Raw genomic sequence first — 15,066 nt, forward strand, 5'->3', positions numbered from 1 at the left:
ATAGTTTATTCCAAGATTGAAATTAGATTTAAATTCTCGAGCTTCAAGACAGTCTGAAACTTAAGTAGTTGCAGTATATTATGCAAGGGAGGTGCGGAAGGATGTATGTATAAAAGATTACAAAAGCTATATATATATATATATATATATATATTAGAAGACAAAAGATTAGAGAGAGAAAGTGTAAGAGAGAGTGTGAGGAAGTAGGAGATTGGAAGTTCTGCCTCTAACTTTACAATGAACCTCCTTAAATAGAAAAATTCTATCTTATGAACAGTAGTCTGTACAGTTGCCCGCTACAATGTACAGTAGAATTTTATCTACAGTACCGCTACAGTGACTTGCTACAGTGTCTTCCGTAGTAGGTCTCTGTCTTTTTCTGCTACAGTGACTGCTACAGTGACGTTTTATCTTCTGTTACAGTTGACTACTACAGTGTTTTCTGTCTGCTAGTCGTTGGCGTCGAATGGAGTTTTGTCCTTTTGTGTCGGCTGTTTATTCTGGCTTATTCTGGATTAGAATTGGCACAATTTATCCTTCCATAGCATTGTTTAGGTTATGGAATTCTTCATCCAGTTCGTTAAGGGACTGGGGTGAGTGTGGAGAATCTGAATGTGATTTGTTCCATAGTTGCCATCCTTCCTGATATTGATATAGGAGATCAGTTGGATAATCCAGATCTTCCATTTTAGATAATTTATCCAAAAGCTCTATTGCTTCTGGTGCATTTTCGATGTCAAGATCTTCATGGGGTTCAATGAATCTTTTTACAAAAATGCGTCTGCCATCTGTCCAACAGGCTATTTTTGGATAGTCTTGTTTGGTGGCTAAATGGAAAAAGAATTTTGCTTTATCCATAAGGTCAGTTCCGGTTTGGAAGTGATAAGAGTTAGGCTTGGTATATTTAGAGATGATTTTGTTTAAATCATCAGAGAATTCGATGTGATCTGTGGGTGGATCAAGTATATCATAAGGTTGAAGAAAGTGTCCACCGGATACGGTATCAAATCCCATATTTGATAAGGTTGGTAAAATCTTTCTCGTTGAAAGGTACCCAAAAAACTGTATATAGTAAAATGAACGTAAAAAAGGTGTTTTGACCATTTGATACATTCAAAAAAGCGTTGCTTTATAAAAGCTGGAAAATCTTTTAAAAGGTGAAAATAATAATTTTGTACAGTTATTTGTCCAACTAAACCAAGTTCAATACTTTTTATATCAAAACTTTCGTGATCAAGTCGAAACTTTAGTTTAGGTATGTACTCACCAAAAGATGTACTATACATATAAGTAGAGGTATAATACTCTGAAAATTTTTCAACCAACAGTGTTTCTGTTGACTGTAAAATAGAAGAGTTAATTTGCTGGAATAGTTCTGGGGTTAAGAACACCGCAGCTTTTTCAAAGAGAAGAATTCTTTTAAGCTTGTTTAGCTTAGAAGAAATAAAATTATCTTTCTCAAAATATTCACATAAATTCAAGAAATTGTTTATCTCTTGAAGACTATACTGATTTTCTTCCAAAGCAAAGAAATCAATATCTTGCTGTTTTAGCAGATTTGTTGATAGAAGACTTTGGAAAGCTATTTCTTTAAAATTCTGAAATTCTTTAGCCTGTTTGACTAAGAACTCAGCTAAGTTGGTCATCCCTTTTCGAAAGCTAGTTTTGTTTTCTGAGAGATGGGATTTCCAAACTTTGTTTAACAAACTGTAGACTTATGGTTCAAGTCCAGGATTATAAAAATCTTTTATCTCTGTGTTAGAGAATGTGAAGTTTGTTCTTGCCAACAGTTGTTCTGTGGAAGAAACAATTTGAGAATAACTCATAGGAGTCCATTCGTTTGGATCTTGAGCAAACTGTGAGTATTCTGGTTGAATTCTCATAAAAGGGGGTCGATATAGAGGTTATTGGTAGATGTATAATCCTTGGTTAGGATTAGTGTAAAAGTTAAATCCTGGGTTAGGATTTGTAGAGATCTGGGGTTTTGGAGAAGAAGGAGTAGAAGAGGAAGAAGAAGAAGATGATTTTTTACCTGATTTCTTCTTGACAGTTCTTCATCCACTAGTATCATGGATTGGGTGTTTTCCTCGATCCATGAGGTCTACTTAGGAAGTCTGCAAGGAGATTTTTGTCTCCGTTGATGAACTCTACCTGAAAATGATAAGAACAAAAAAAATTGTACCACATAATTCGCCTGGGATTATCAGAAAGCTTTCTATTTTGGAGAAAGTTTTTGACTGCTTGGTTATCTGTTCAGATAATAAAGAACTCCGGGGCTAAATAGATATGAAATCGCTGTACACCATTTTTTATGGCTAATAATTCCTTTTCAAATATAATATAATTTATTTCGTTCGGTTTGAACTTACCAGAATTATATCCACAAATCAATTCATCTTTTTGATGTAGATTTTTAGCTTTTAAAACGCATCCCCAATGTTCATCACTGGCATATGTCTCTAATATTAATAGGTCACATTGTTTAGGTAGATAAACCTTAGGTATAATGGTTAAATCTGATTTGATCTATTTGATAATATCAGAATCGTTAGGTGTCCAGACAAAATCATTATCTTTACGTAATTTACGCAAAAGATAGCTTTCCTTTCTGGAAAGGTTTTTGAAAAATTACCTGCCATAATTAAGTATACCTAACAGCTGCTGTAGCTGTTTGACATTATCCAGTTCTTCTGGAAAGTCTTTAATCTTGGAAATAATGTGATCCTGCAAGGTTATTCAGTTAGCAAAAAGATTAAGACCAAGAAATTCAATTTCGGTTTTTTCAAATTCAACATTTTTGGGACTTAAAATAATACCGTGTAAAATAAATTCTTGAGCAATGAGATTCAGGTATTTCCTGTGCTCATCTAAAGTATTAGAAAATATTAAAATATCATCAATATATACACAGCAAAATTATTTATGTTTGCTGAAAATACTGTCCATCCAACGCTGAAAGATTTGAGGTGCGTTGCATAGACCGAAAGGCATAACAGTCCATTGGTAATGGCCTACTGGTGCACTAAAAGCAGTAAGGGGTTTAGAGGTTTCATTGAGCATGATTTGCCAAAAACCTGACTTACAATCAAATTTAGAAAAGTATTTAGCATTTTTTGCTAAATTAATTAAAACGTCTTTTTGAGGGATAAAATAGCCATCAAAAACAAGATTTTGGTTTAATTTCTTGTAATTAATAACCATACGGGGTTTACCTCGTTTAATCTCAGAATGGTTTTTTACCAAAAATGCTGGACTGGAATGTGGGTAGTAGGTTCTATCAGACATTTGTCGAGCAATTCTGAAATTTGAACTTCAAATTCATCTATATCTTGTTTGGTATAAATCATTGGTTTTACTCGAATAATCTCTGTTGGAGATTGGAGAGTAAGTTCACAGTATCTGGGACTGCGTTTCCAAAGCTTCAATGGGTCTTCACTGAAGTTTTCCTGCAAAATTCTATAAAGCCAATATTTTTCATTAATAGCTTTAAGTTCAGAAATATGTGTTATTTCTGGTTGAAAACCATTATCACAAACATGATTGTGCTTGGATAATAAATGAACATCTATTGATTTTTTGTCAATAGTAAAAACAAGATAATCAGTAAAAACTGAAAAGGTTAAATATTTATGTATAAAATTATTTCCTAATAACATGTCTCCATGCATATTAGGAAAACATAATATTTTAGGTATAATAAACTTTTTATCGTTTAAGGTAATAGGTATATTTTTTGCCTTTAGGTTAACAATGGTTTTTTTTACCATCGATACCGACTATTATTATTGGATGCTTCATAGGTTGCCATTTGGTTGACGGCAAAGCATTAGGTCGACAACTAGAGATTGTTGCTCCTGTGTCAATCAAAATATTCAAACTATAGGGTTTATAGTTTTGAAAATAAAAATAACCTTCAACATAAGTATAATATCTTACTTTGTTAGCAAAAGATATTATTTCTTTAGAAATGCGAAAATTATTTATAGAATGAAACATTTTTATATCTTCATGTCTAGGTTTTCTAAAAGAAGAAGTATGTGAGTTAATCATAGAGTTAACAGAATGATAATGGGTTTGATTATCAACTGTACCTTGCTGAGATGGATTATCTCCGGTAAAAATAGGAATTTGAGCAGATTCTGTATTACCTGAGTGGCGCATACTATTTGCTCGTCGTAGGGTTTCTGTACTGTTGGTACCTTGAAATCCTGAAAAAAAACTTCGATATGGAGTACAAAAAGATTGGTTACTAGTTATATTCTCAATATCATCATCTGTTTGATGTTCAAAAATATTAACTGGGGGTAAAACCAGGTTTGGATTAAAACTGGTTGATTCATTTGGATTTTTAAAGTAAAGATTTTTTTCTGATGAGAAAAATTCTAAACTTGGAACTTTCTGTTTTTCAGAAGTACTAGTAAGATCTTCGAGACACCATCCTTTTGAGATTGACAAGTCTGCGAGATTTACTAATTTAGGTTTAATTTCTGAATCAAAAGAGTTTGGTTCAAAAATTTCAATAATATTCGAATCTATCGATTTGATAGAAGTATTAGTAGTATTTGTAAATTCATAAACCGCTGATCAGTTGATTGAAAGATCATGCGATGTGTATTCGAAATCAGAATTGAGTATTTTGATTCGAAGACACAAACATTTTTCAATGTTTTCATCAAAAATAGAAATAAAATAGTTTGGTTTAACTTTAAATAAAACTACTCCTGCTGCTAAATTGGATTGGATTCCTCCGATTACAGCATTAGCAGGGTTTTGAAAATGGTGGTCCATTAAAACAGCTATTATAGGCATATCCTTTGTGGATAAGAATAGTGGTTTAATGGTGATCAAAATCATTCCGATATGGATGTATTTGACCTTTGGATATTTAGAAAAAAAATTGTTTATTTTCTTTTTGGAAAAAAGAGAAATTTCTACTGAGCCTTGTTTAGTGTCAGTAACGACTGTATCACCAGATAGTTTTTCTATATGACGTTTAGACCAAGGTTGGAACTTTTTAAACCAACTTGTCTTGTAAATCTCATCTGGTTTGATGAGCTGTAATTCTTTAATTTTATCATCAGAAATAAAATGAGTTTTTCTCATAATATTCTTGAGTTTTATCATACCTTCTTCGTTGGTAGTGGTTGTACTTGTAGAAGAGGAAACTGAAACATTATTTGTGTTAGATTCAGTATTCAGCATAAAAATAAAATGAGATTCATCGTCAGAAGAACTATAATCAGTTTCAGAGAAAACTTCATAATAAATTTCTTCATCAGATAATTCTTCAGCAAAACAAATTTGAAAAAAACTGTCATCAAGTTTTTTGATCATTTTCTTCCCACTTTTTCCTTTGTTAGGACAAGCGTTTGCATAGTGACCTTCTTGATCACAAAAAAAACATTTACAAGTTGTTTTAGAAGAAGGTTTTTTCTTCTTTTTAACAACAAATTTACCTTTTTTAGGTTTAAAAGTTGTAGGTTTCCATTTTTTCCAAAAATATTTTCGTTTTTTCTTAAAATGAGGTTTCTTTGAAAAAGATTGTTTGTTACAACCAAATTCAAATTCATTTTCCAAAATCTTTGTACATTATTTATACGAAAGTTTGGATTTTACCTGTTTTGCAGCCTTTTGCTTTAAACAGTATTCTGTTACCTAGGTTTGAACGTAGTGTATTCTACATCCAAGAGTATCATAAAGTTCTATATTGGGATTTGCAGCATGAACAGTTTTGAGTTTTAACTCAAGGTAAACAGGGTAATTTTGAGAACTTAATTCATCCCATGGTGAGGGAAGTTTGAGAAAATATTGTTGTAACCAAAAGTTGGAATGTTTTTCATCCAATTTTTGATATTCAGAAAGATATTTTTTAGAAAATTCATCTAAAAACTTTATATCACATAATTTTAATTTAGATAAAATAAATTGAACTTCTTGAGTATGATCCAGAGATTCTGTACTATCGTAAAACTCATTTTTTAAGATTTGGGTTAAATTTTTCAAAAGTTGAGGGATATTACTTGCAGATAACAGAGAGGATTTCTGCTGTTCTCCGAGGGTTGTATTTTTCCATTTCTTGAGAAATTGAAGGACATCACCTTGCCATGTGCCACAAAAATAGTTGAGGAATCTTTCCCGTCCCCATGTATCCTTGTAATTTGTGACTACAATAGACATAGATTATGCCCAATCATCTATGGTTTTTCCATAGTTTTGAAGAGGGATTTTGGTTAAGTCTAAATATGTACCTCCTTGAGATACCGTTCGTTTGTTTAACGAATCGATAAAAGGGATTTCTTGCTGAGCCTGACTTGTTTGGCCAGAATCAGAAGTTTGTTTAATCTCATCTTTGATCTCATCCTTGTTTAGGTGAGCATATTTTTCCTTAAGATGAGGAAGATGTTGATCCATTAAATCTGGATCTATTAAATCTGGAAATTGCCTGATATCATCAATATCTGGGTTAGATATTGCTTCGGCTTTTCTCTTCCCACTCGTCTCTGGTTCAGGGGTTGGAATTGCTGTTGGTTCTGGATCTGTTTGATCATCAGAACTATCATCTTCATCAGATGTGTTTTCATCGGATGAAGGGGATTCATCCTTGACTACTGGGTTAGTAGCAAGAATTTCAAAATTATCATATACAATATCACTAGCTTCTTCACTACTGATACTGGTTGTATCATAGTTGAGCATATAATGATATTTGTATTTAAAAAATAGATCTTTATGTTCTTCATAAAGAGTCTCTATAGCATTAAGGTAATCAATCCGTTGTTGCGGATCATTACACTGCTCCATTTTTAATTTAGAATTTTCAATAATATATTTATAAGAGTCGAAATCAAGTTTTTCTTGTTTCGCCTTTAAAGAGGTAGAAGATGAAGGTTTGTCATCGTTCATCATAATATTGCCATAGTAAAGTGGTCCAAAATCTGTAGTTGTTTCAGGGGGAGTATGCTTTTGGTCCATCTTTTTTACAAGCATATCTACTTTATCTTCAATATTATCAATTTTTACAAAAAGTTTATGAAAGAAAGAAGAAGTTAAATCTATTAAACCATTTACAGTTCTACTTATGCTAATATTACTATATTCATACTTAGGATCTATATGCAAGTCATGATTATAAGACTTATCTCGACAAATACAAGAATTTTTTTCATAAGTTTCCATGTTTTTGGTGCTTAAAACCGTTGTGCTGTTCTGAAACGCTAGCAACAAAAGGTAACTCAGGCCACAAAAGCCAGCTATCCACTCAGATATGCACGTATGAGCTTTGAAACAAAGAACTTATGCAGAAGATGCAAGTAAGAGTAAAAAAAATCTTACAAGATGAATAACAAGTAGATCTTTATTGTAGAACCAGCAATACAAGTTTTAGCAAACTTTTATACAAGACTGAGCTCTGATACCATTTACAAAAGAGATGCGGAAGGATCTATGTATAAAAGATTACAAAAGCTATATATATATATATATATATATATATATATATTAGAAGACAAAAGATTAGAGAGAGAAAGTGTAAGAATAGATTGTGACACAATTGAATTTGGATATGAATCTGTTCAATGAATATATGGTACGGCCTTAATTAGCATGAAATTAAAGATTTTTTTTTGCTTAATTATTTTATAATTCTACTGAGCCGAAATGCTATTAATTAATGTTTCTGGCCTATAATTTTTTTTTTTTTGTTTATAGAAATATAATGAATAAATCATGCTGATGTTTTTAGGGATATAATAAGTACTAACAATAATGATTAGAACCTGCATTTGTAACTCCAAGTACTTGAGGCAGAGTTTAGTGGTTATGATTTAAGATTTAAAAAAGATTTATAATTTAGGGTTTGGAGCTTAAGCAGCTTATCGATTCTCTGCTTATTTAATTAGCAAGCTGAGGAGTGATTTAGGGAGGTGTCCTAATGAGTAATTTGTTTTCCATATTTAACCAACCAAATTCGTCTGCTACATTCACTTAATGAAATTCATATATATATAAAAAGATGTAGGATGGCTGCTAGGCTGCTTTGAGTTTCTTCAATTCCTTCGAATTATTCAAACTTGATAAAAAATAAAAAATAATAAAAAAAAACCCGTACTTTGTAGCGGGAGCAATAAACACCAAATGCAAGGGAAACATCTATTTTTGAAAACTCCGAAAATTAGTGTCACCTAATTTAACAACTGTAGCTTGACTTACTTATAGATACATATATTCAATAAAACTCACTCTAAAAGAAAATAAATTAAGTCTTTAATATCTTGAATTAAATATATAAATAATATATTAATACTCGTAAACTACTCAAATTCGATTCGAATAAAATTTAAATTTGATTCAATTGTAATCGAATCAAACTTAAACTTAAATAATTTAACTTATCAATAAAATCAAATTCAAATATTTTTATACTTAACTCAAATAACTTGCGAGCTTAATGAAATTTTTATATTTATATTTTAATTATTTTAATTAATAAAATATCTCAAATTTGAATTCAAACTTAAATACAAATAATCAAACTTTTATCAAATATAAGAATCAAATTTATTTTTATATATTAATCAAAATTAATCAAACAAGCTTGAGTAACTCAATTTTTATCCCGAATTAAATTCAAATTAAAAAAATAAAACTTAATCAAGTTCGAATCGAATATTAAACCTCGAATTTAAAATCGAACCTGAAGTCAAATTTAATATTATATCCATTCAAACTCAATCAATTACACTCCTACTTTAAACATTTAACATTTTTTAAGAAAACTTTCGTTTCAAAAACTTCCGCCTAATATCAAAAGATATGTAAAAAAAAATTAATAATAATAACTAAATTGCATCCCCTAATAAATCAGGCAATCATGACATTATAAAAAGAAATTTATTAGTTACTGACGTCAGACATTCAACTATTCTGCAGTGTTTGCTGATATCCTAGGTACAATAGGTTTTACCAGAGTGTAAATTGAAGAAGGTAAAATTAGTGTAAGTTTCTTTGGTACAAATTTTACTATTCTGCAACTTATCCTGCGATAGGCTTACCTATAGTGTAAGTCTCTTTGGTACGTATATGTAACTTATATACGTACAACAAAATTACCTTTTTATGTTGCAGCATGGACTAAAAGCACGAACCTTTCGCATACGAAGAGCCTCACTAACTGATAACTCTCGACGAAATAGAACCACCAGCAATGGAAATGCAAAATGAAAGCTTTTAGCACCTATATTTGATAGATATGTAAAATTTCCGTCTGTGAATTCCAAAATATGTAGTAATGCGTGCAGCTGCTTCATCACTCCATTTGGTCCCTCCACTTGAAATCAACATATTCACCAAGTTTAAAATACTATTCACTTAATAAGCATTCAAAGTACCAAAATGCATTGTCCTCAAAGAGAACAACAAAAGGAGAAAGCAAGTCATTCATACCTAAGATCAAAATCCAACCAAAAAAGTTAGAATTTGACGTTTAAAACTCAAAACTTAAATTCATATCTTTCACAGCTTTGCACCAAATAAATAGCAATTAAATAAGAGAAAGGTTCAGTAAAACATGTTATGAGTAAAAGGCTAAAATCTTGACATTAACCCTACAATGCAATCCATGCTAGCCTCATTTAAAGGAAGAAGTATTAAAAGGCCAATCATGGACTAACTTCTATTGCCATTACCTTTTTCAGTGGATTTAATTCCAAAATGGATAATTTAGAAATACTGTCATCTCCTAACATCTATAAAATTGTAGCATAAAGCTTAACATGCTGTAAATTCATGAAATCACAAAAGGCAAACTTAAAACACAAAATAAATATAATGCATAAGCATTAGATGACTTAAACTTCAAGCAGAAATTTATTAAAGATTATCTTAACACCTGTTTCAATACTAAAATAAATAATTAATAAATATATGAACAAATAGAAGAGCTCACCTTTCAAAAGGAAAAGCATTGAAGACCCTCAAACCAATACAGAAAAACAAAAGGAAGATCATTTGGAAGTTAATTTTTAAATCAACAATATTGTAACAAAGGTTAACCATTATGCTTTCGTAGAAGCTACTGCCTTTGAGGTGTGAAAGATGCTTTCAAGAGGATTTCATCACCATAACTTTTCTTTACTTTATTATATTTTAATTCCATACACTAAGATTATGATTAAGAATTCCATCAACAAAAAAAAGATCATGAATGTAGGGTAGCAATGGATTTTTTTTTTTAATTTTCAACTTATTTAATCTGTCGAGTTTAAGGGGAATAATCTATTCGCAAATTAATATTTTCTGTAATTAATGAATATAGAAAGAGTAAGATAAATTAACCTTTGCTTTCTTTGTATAGGGTTTGATAACAATGTTTTAAATCATGAGCTATGTATTTTAAAGAACATATTTGTTCAATCAACAAACATATCACAATCATTTTTCATAATTTAAACAAAAAAATGACAGTAATACCAATGATATCTTGAAGTATATTTTAAAATCAGACAAGCCCCTATCTAGTTCCAATGAGGACTGGTCTAACTATAGCTATATCGACATACCTTGAATTTTTCTCAACAGATGTTAAACAAGATTTTGATATCAGTCAATTCATCAAGTGTTTCCTCTGTAATAAGCCAATTAAGCAAACATACACATCAGTGATCAAACCATTAGTAAATTACAAAGAAAAAGGTATCAAATTTTAATCGTGTCCTCAAAATATGAATTCAACTAAACATAAAACAATTTGCATCCAAACAGCACAACCACCAGACATCATAGTAATCACTTATCACAATTTTATTTTGCTGCTGTGAATTAAACCGAAATAAACAACTGGCCAAAACAAATTTAAGTACCAAATATCTAAAAAAAAAAAACACATACCCAATTTCAATTTGCAAAAATAAGCCTCTATGTTTCAACCATATATTTAATTTACTATTTGATTCTTAGATGTTTAGATAATATAAATTTTTCTGATAGTGAACCCAAGGTGTAAAAGTACAAGAAGAAATTGACATGGCTTCCAAAGAGATTTTTTAAATAAAGTAAATTCTTAAAAAATTATATAGGTGTCAAAATGGCAATATTTAGTAAGTGAAGTGGCAACCATAAAGGAAAGATGATATTCAAATGGCACATCCTCCTCATGCTTTAGGGATACTGACTATCGATCATATCTTGAATTTACAGAAGTCTTACCTGTCAATCAACCATAATATATGATCATAATATCATCAAAAGACAAAAACTCATTGAATAGGCCAAATTAATTACCATAAAAAGCAGAGTGCCAGCATTAATAATATCTACACAAAATTAAACAAGAAGATTCAAAGAAATGCGCAATCTTATCATTATATCAACTTTTACAGCTTCAAGCACACGCGCCATATTTTTCAATTCCATATCACTTTTCATCTAAATAAAAAAAGATGACCAAAAATCTCATATTACTCCTCTAATAAATGAAAACAACAAAAGCCCTAAATTTGAAATTGTTACCTGAGAGGTGTGATCTTCACGAAGGCAAACATAAGAGACCCACCGTTCATATTGCATATTGATATGATCTTTAAGAATCTTTATTTGTTTAGCCAGAGTTTTGAGCTATTGTTGTTCGGTTTTAAACATCTTAACTAAACCCTCAAATATTTTACACTGCTTTTGATGCTCTGATGAGAATTAAGGCCCATTTTTGCGTCCATTATGCAATCTTTAATAGAAAAACTAAAAAGATAATAATGAGAAGAAGATTTTTTCTCTGTTTCTTTCTTTTCTCAACTATTCTTCCTCTTTGTTTCTCGATTCTTCTTCTCAACTATTCCCTTTTTTTCCTTTCTTTTTTCATTTTTTAGCAAATCACACCATTTCAACAAAACTCATTGTTTCGCTTTCATTCATGAATAAAAAATAAAAGCCAATTGATTATAACACATGGCACAAAATTACAAAGCCTCATGGACAATCTCCCATCGGGGGACTACTTTAGATATTGATATATCAATATTGTTTAGATATTGATATTAAATTAAGTTAATCAAGTTATATTGTCACACATATTCCGTTAATAACCTTTGATTTCAATATTCAAATTGAAGCATGAAAAATAAAGATCTCTCTATCATTATATACAAGTTGTGATCCTTCCGTCCATTGTTCACATGCAAAGTACTGAAAAATTTTAAACTCGACTTTTCCAATAAAACAATTCAATTCAGATTGAGTAGAAGTGAAGATTTTCCCCACTAGTTTAACGTTATAAGATGACATTCAATTCCTTCCAATTACAACCTAGATTCACCAACTCAGAATAACTAATGCTTCTGCTCAAAAAGGTCTAGGATAAAACACTAAAAGATGGGAACTCCTTCCAAGAACTCACTTAATGAAGCCATAAATACGTAATGGCCATTTAATTATGGTGGACACATATTAGATACAACCTAAAAAATACCTACAACAAAATTTTTTTGTTCAAAGTAATATCTTACAAATGAGAGAATATGACATAGCTTCCAACACCAACCATATTCACACGCTTTAATAAGGCTTTGCATCAAACTCTAAGACCAATATGTGAAGCTTTTGAGCTGCCATATTAGCCAAAATGTTAAAAGGTGTACCCTCTATAATTCAGCCCTTTGAATGTCTCACTTAGGTAGGATCAAATTTGGGTAATGACTCATATGGGAAGATTCTGAATGAGAATATGCAGATAAATCTGTAAAAAGCAAAAGTTAAAGAGTACCTTGATTACAACAGAAGTCACTCCCTTATCCATATAGAAATATGTTCCTGACCAACGTGCGTATTGTTTTGAGAATTTCCTCATTATTCCACAAATTTCTCTGATATTTCCACTGAAATAGAAAACCAAAGGACCCAAAAGAAATTCATCAAGAAAAAAACACAAACTTTAACTCGCATAATCTTATAACATTGAAACCCTATGAATTACATCACACAGAAAACCAAAAATACAGTTCCAATTCATTAAAAACAGCATCAAATTCAATCTATAAAAAAAGGAAGAAACTTTAACTCACATAATCACATAACATTCAAACTCAAAGACAAGAAAACAAAAAAGGCAACTCAAATTCATCAAATTCAAGCTAATAATGATACAAAACTTAGGCCTTCACCAAAAACAAGCAAAAGTCATTACCTTTAACTCTGATTACAAAACGGTGATGGCAAGTCTTAGGTGGACAAAGAAGAGATAAAATGCCTCCAAAGTAACAGGAAGTTGCTTGAAGAGTCATGGCTTTACTTGGCTAATTACAACACAAAGTCACAAACTAAAAACTAACTCTCTTTTTACTTTTGAGTATGTGAGCTGTTTATCTATTCTTTGTTGTTGTTCAATAGTTTTCAGATTTTTTTTTCTCTGTTGGTGCCTATTTCGCTTGAGACATAGCAATAGAATTATTTGATTTTGATGTTTAGTTTTATACTTACCAGCTAGCAAGGCCCTATGAGGATGGTTTGGTTCCATTGCGTAAGGCATACAATAATCTAAATTTACCAAAGCAAATGATACTTATTAAGTGGTAATAATCAAAGCAGTAGTCAAAGAAAATATAATATCAAACAGCACAGAAACTAATCAGAACATGAACAAATACACCTTACTGAAATTTAAACAAAATTAAATCATTTTAGACAAATTAATCAAAAAGAAAAAATAAAATGATTAATCAGAAGAAAGCACCTATGCCAATATCATAACCGTATTTTCAAATAGCCATTTACTTTCTCGATGATCTTGCCCGTTATCCAGCTACTTCCCAAGATTAAAAGAAGGAAGCAAAAGTCCTTTTCTCTTTAGTCTGCAACTTGCTAATTCATTTCTTTCTTACTAAAGAAAATTGAAGTTGGAATTACCTAAAGAATGCTGGGAATTAATTTGCAATTTCTTACAACACAACAGCTATTTCGAACTTCTCTCTTTAGTCTGCAATAGATTTCTTTCCATCACCAATCTTTTTCGTGACACTCACAATCATTGACCCAACCCTGGAATCTCTCCCTTGTCTTCTCCTCCACTTCTCAAACCTCAACACAATCATTTTTTGTGACTTCCAAGGCAATCTCGATTTTATTCTTTCCCAGATTACACAATCTGGGTTGGCCTTCAAATCCCTTGACATTATTCCTCCTTCTCAACTTCAAGTCCAGACTCCTAAGAAATCATAAAAATAAGAAAAAAACCCATTTCATCATTTACATAAATTTGAAAGAATAAGCTTTTAAAATATAAAAAACAAAGTGGAAAAAGAGAGACAAATGATACCTGAGCAAAAAAAAGAGAGAGCAAAGAAGAAAAAGTAAGCAACGAAGAGAAAATGAATAGATGTGGAATCCATTACGAAAAAAGTGGGCAGAGAAAATTTGAGGGACTGTAAGATTTTTATCGAAAGAAAATTTTTAAAATAAAAAAGAGAAATGGAAAAGAAAGAGACCTGAAATTTTGAATCAAATGAGAGAGATCTGAAATATAGAATTAAGAACTAAAGGAAGCTTGGGTGGAATCGTCGGGTTCATTTGTGAATCAATGAGATCTAAAAGAGAAAGAGAAAGGTAGATCTTGCGAAGAACTAAGATTAAGCCTTCGAAAGACTCGGATTTGATTCAGACTAGGAATTGTTGCCCTTTTCTTACCCTGACCATGGACAAAGAAAGTTATCAGACACATGGCATGCATAAACAAGTAGTATAAAATTCATTGACAAATGGACTTTCAATGGTATTACTGACGTGATTACAATGCCTCTTATGTATTAAATAATGAAAATATCCCTCGCTGATAAATTTCTATAATATCATTATATCATAATTATGAAAATATTTTTATTTTATAATTAATTAAAATTATTATAATATTTTTTTATTATAATTATAAAAATATTCTGATTGATTAAAAATTTTATAATATCCTTCAATCATAATTATAAAATATTTTCATATCAAAATTGTTTAAAATTAACTATAACGCTTCTTATCGTAATTATAAAAATATTTTTATGATTATTTCATAATAAATTGACGTATATTATTTTA

At 30.6% G+C, this 15,066-nt stretch overlaps 1 long non-coding RNA gene across 10 annotated transcripts; it reads right to left on the reverse strand.

The window, feature by feature from the left end:
• Positions 1-8,855: 8,855 nt before the first annotated feature.
• LOC111298952 (uncharacterized) lies at positions 8,856-14,760 on the reverse strand. 10 transcript variants are annotated; one of them, XR_016329597.1, is made up of 5 exons: positions 14,300-14,760; positions 12,752-14,188; positions 11,111-11,202; positions 10,557-10,621; positions 8,856-9,325 (listed from the first exon to the last, which is right to left on the reverse strand). It is a non-coding gene; the product is annotated as an uncharacterized LOC111298952 (long non-coding RNA). The 10 variants fall into 10 exon arrangements; XR_016329593.1 differs by having other exon boundaries at positions 8,856-9,441; XR_016329598.1 differs by having other exon boundaries at positions 8,856-9,441; positions 10,557-11,202; positions 12,752-12,863; positions 13,718-14,188; positions 14,300-14,744.
• Positions 14,761-15,066: the final 306 nt, after the last annotated feature.

The sequence above is a fragment of the Durio zibethinus genome, chromosome 18 (genome assembly GCF_047325235.1).
Source record: "Durio zibethinus cultivar Kanyao isolate XHJ-2024 chromosome 18, ASM4732523v1, whole genome shotgun sequence".
Classification (NCBI taxonomy): Eukaryota; Viridiplantae; Streptophyta; class Magnoliopsida; order Malvales; family Malvaceae; genus Durio; species Durio zibethinus.